The sequence below is a fragment of the Heterocephalus glaber genome, unplaced genomic scaffold, assembly GCF_053883595.1.
Source record: "Heterocephalus glaber isolate CG9 unplaced genomic scaffold, H.glaber_assembly_v1.0 deba00001613, whole genome shotgun sequence".
Lineage (NCBI taxonomy): Eukaryota > Metazoa > Chordata > Mammalia > Rodentia > Bathyergidae > Heterocephalus > Heterocephalus glaber.
This window is the reverse complement of record NW_028258384.1, coordinates 299,061-303,167: the sequence shown is the minus strand read 5'-3', so window position 1 is coordinate 303,167 and position 4,107 is coordinate 299,061.

The window sequence follows — 4,107 nt, the reverse complement described above, 5'->3', positions numbered from 1 at the left end:
TTCTCTTAGTTTCCATTGCATTGATTTCTGCTCTGATCATTATAATTTCTTCTCTTGTGCGGGATTTGGGTTTGTTATTCTCTTCTTTTTCTAGGAGTTTGAGGTTCTGCATTAGGTTATTTATCTGAGTTCTCTCTGTTTTCCTAATATGGGGATTCACTGCTATGAATTTCCCACTTAGAACTGCTTTTATTGTGTCCCATAGATTCCTAAATGTACTGGCATCATCATTTACTTGTAGAAACTGTCTAATTTATTCTTTAATTTCTTCTGTGAACCATTGATTGTTCAGGAGGATGTTATTCAATTTCCATGTGTTTGTGGGAGTTTTGCAGTTTCTCATGTTATTGATCTCCAATTTTATTGCACTATGGTCTGATAATAACCAGGGGGTAATTTCAGTTCTTTTACATTGACTTAGACATGTCCTGTGAGCTAGCATGTGGTCTATTTTGGAGAATGAACAGTGTGCAGCTGAAAAGAATGTGTATTTTGGGGCCGGGGATTTAGCTCAGCGGTTTCGCCGCCTGCTGCGCAAGCTCAAGGACCTGAGTATGATCCCCGGTAGCAAAAAAAAAAAAAAAAAAAAAAAAAAGAATGTGTATTCTGATTTTGTGGGATGGAACACTCTGTAAATATCTATTAAGTACATTTGTTCAATAGCTTACTTCAGTTCTAGAATTCCATTGTTAATTTTTTGTCTAGATGATCTGTCTATTTGTGATAGTGGGATATTGAGGTCCCCCACTACAAGTGTATTAGTGCTTATTTGGTTATTCATGTCCATTAATATTTGTTTTGTAGGGCCAGGGATTTAGCTCAGTGGTTCTGTCGCTTGCCTTGCAAGTGCAAGGACCCGAGTTCGATCCCTGGTACCAAAAAACCCAACAAAATAAACAACAATATTTGTTTTGTATAGTTGGGGGCATTCGTATTTGGTGCATATATATTTAGGATTGTCATCTCTTCTTGGATTGTTCCCTTCACAAGGATGTAATGACCATCTTTGTCCCTCTTAATTAGTTTTGGTTTGAAATCTACTTTGTCTGCAAATAAGATTGCTACTCCTGCTTTTTTCTGGGTTCCTTTCGCGTGGGGAGCCATTTTCCATCCTTTTACTTTCAGTCTATAAATTTCTTTTTGAGTTAGGTGTGTTTCTTCTATACAGCATATTGATGGATTTTGCTTCTTAATCCATTATGTCAATCTACTTCTTTTGATTGGTGAATTGAGGCCATTAACATTGATAGTTATAATTGAGAGATATTGACTCATCCTTGTCATGATGTTTTACTGTTGTTGGCTCTCATTTCTTTTTTCCCCTTTCCCTTTAGTTTCTTCCCTTGTCTGGTGGCTTCCCTCTGTTGAGCCTCATGGAGTTGTGACCTTTGTTGGCTTTTTCTAGGATATTGCTTAGAATTGTTTAGAGTGCTGGTTTGGTGTTCATGAAATTTTTCAGGTGCTCTTTGTCGTGAAAGTATCTAATTTCCCCATCGATTTTGAAAGATAATTTTGCCTAATACAACAGTCTAGGTTGGAAGTTATTTTCTTTTAGGGCTTGAAATGCTTCACTCCAGGCTCTCCTTGACTTGAGGGTTTGTGTTGAGAAGTCTGCCGTGATTCTGATGGGCTTTCCTTTATAGGTGATTTGTTTCTTTTCTCTAACTGCCTGTAGGATTTTGTTCTTCTGTTGGGTTTCTGGGATCATGACTATTATATGTCTAGGTGTAGATTTTTTTTGATCATGGCTGGTTGGAGTTCTACATGCCTTGCTTATCTGTACATCCAATTCTCCTCCTCTGTGTGGGAAGTTTTCTACTATTACTTCTGTGAACAGTTTTTTTATGTCAATTGTACTTTCTCCTGTTTTTTCATGGATGTCTATCAGTCTTATGCTATTCTTCTTTGCATCATCTAGCAGCTGTTGAATTGATTTCTCATGGTGCCATGCTTTTTTTAAGAAATCTCTGTTTTCATGGTTCTTCACTGCAATGCTGTCTTCTATATCTGATATTCTGTCTTCAGATTCTCTTAATCTGCTCTGCATGCTTTCAGTGGAGTTTTTAATCTCCTGAATATCTGTTTGAATCTGTTTCGTGGATTCCATTTCTTTCTTATGTTGGGCGATCATGGTTTCCATTTCTTTCTTATGCTGGGCATTCCTGGCTTCCAGCATGTTTCTGAGCTCATCTATTTTTTTCATCAGTTTCTGTTCTAAGCCTCTAATCATGTCTTTCACTCTACTCACCATCTCTGTAGTTATCTGTGAGATTATTTTTGCTTTGAATTTTTCTAGCCTCATTCATCTGTTTTGTTACTTCCTGTGCTATCAGTTCAGGGTGTCCAGGTGGTGGATTATGTAAGACTGAACAACAGTTACTCCATTTTGTAATAGGGCCCCAACTTGTCTGCTTTTGTTACAGATCACCAGGTAGACATCAAGTTCCAGGGATGTGCTTGTTGTTGTGGCAGGAAGGTCTGTTGTGTGCACAGTGTTCTGTCATGCTTGCCCAACTCCATATCTGAACATATTATCTTAAGAATAATCTGTAAAAGTTCCTTCTGCATTTCGTTTCTGTATTTCTGCTTGCCAACTCCCCTCTAGCATCTCCTATAAAAGGACCTCAGGCTCTGAGCCAGGCGCCTCTCTAAACTTGGAGCTTGGAGAGTGCCATCTGGCCAGACTAATAAAGGTCTATTTTACAACTTGTCCGGTGTGTTCCCTCCCGGGTGATCTTTGCTGTAGTCAGCTCCTCAGAGCATTTGGTAAGGCCCATGGTCTTACATTCTGGAGGCCCCAGTGAGATCCCCAGGTAGGAACCCCCAGTTCGGCCAAGACTCCGTGGCGGGATCCAGCAGGAGACTCTCAGGCACAGACCTCACCTCAGAAAACCTCCAGAGGTAAGCTTTTGGCCGGTTGCAACCGTGTGTTAAGTCAGGAGTGATGTGGCTGACGAGCCGGGAAGCCTCCCCTGACCCCGAGGTTCCTGACAAGGAACAAGGGAAGATTTAGTTTCATTTTGTCATGGCTCCAGTTTGTCTGGTCTTTTGTCTGTTAGTGTTGTCTGTTGTGTGTTTGATTTTACTTTTTTTTCCCCCCAGTCCTTATCAGGAGCAGAGCAATGGGAGGAATCTGTTCTACCGGGTCCACTCCCCTTGACTGCTTTCTCACTAATTTTAAATTGGCTTTTTCCTCCAGAACAAGAAGATGAATACAGGATAAAATTTTCTTGTGGAAAACTCCACTCCCTGTGCCAACTGGAATGGCCAGCTTTCGGGGTGGGATGGCCAGCCAAAGGGACTTTTGACCCCAGTATTTTCTGGAAGGTGTGGGGCAAAGTCACCAGTCGCCCTGGCCACCCAGACCAATTTCCCTACATAGACATCTGGGTTCAGGCTTGTGAGAAACCTCCGGCTTGGCTGCAGCACTGTTCCCTCTGAACAGACAATCGCATTTTAGTCACTGCCCCGAAAGGGCCCCGGGAACTTAAGCCCCGGGCTCCTAAGCTGGTTCTCTCACAGGAACCTTACCCCCTGGATCCCTTAGGAGGGCCTCCACCCTATATGAAATCCTCCACCCCCTCAGATGGCTCCCACTCTAGACCCCGCAATCCTTCCCTTCCTCTGTCTGTTCAACCTTCGGCTCCTACTCCTCTCTATCCTCCTCTCCCTGAGGGGCCCCAGTCCCCAGACTCTGTGACTTCTCCCCCACACATGTGAGCTGGGGGTGCGTATGGACCTTGTGAGGTCCGCACTGGGGAAACTAGTTTGGCCCCTCCCTTGCCCCTTCGGGAGACAGAACAAGGTCACTATGTTTATATCCCTTTCACTACCAGTGACTTATATAATTGGAAACATCAAAATCCTCCCTTCTCAGAGAAGCCCCAAGCCCTAATATCTCTCCTAGAGTCTATCTTCCATACCCATGATCCTACTTGGGATGATTGCCAACAACTCCTCCAGGCCCTTTTTACCTCAGAGGAGAGGGAAAGGATCTGGGGCCAAGCTGTAAGGTTTGACTCCAAGACCCTAGAACCCCACTGGAAGTGACCATTTCCTGTCATCCTGGTGACTCCCTCAGCAGTGAAGGTAGCTGGACACTCTGCC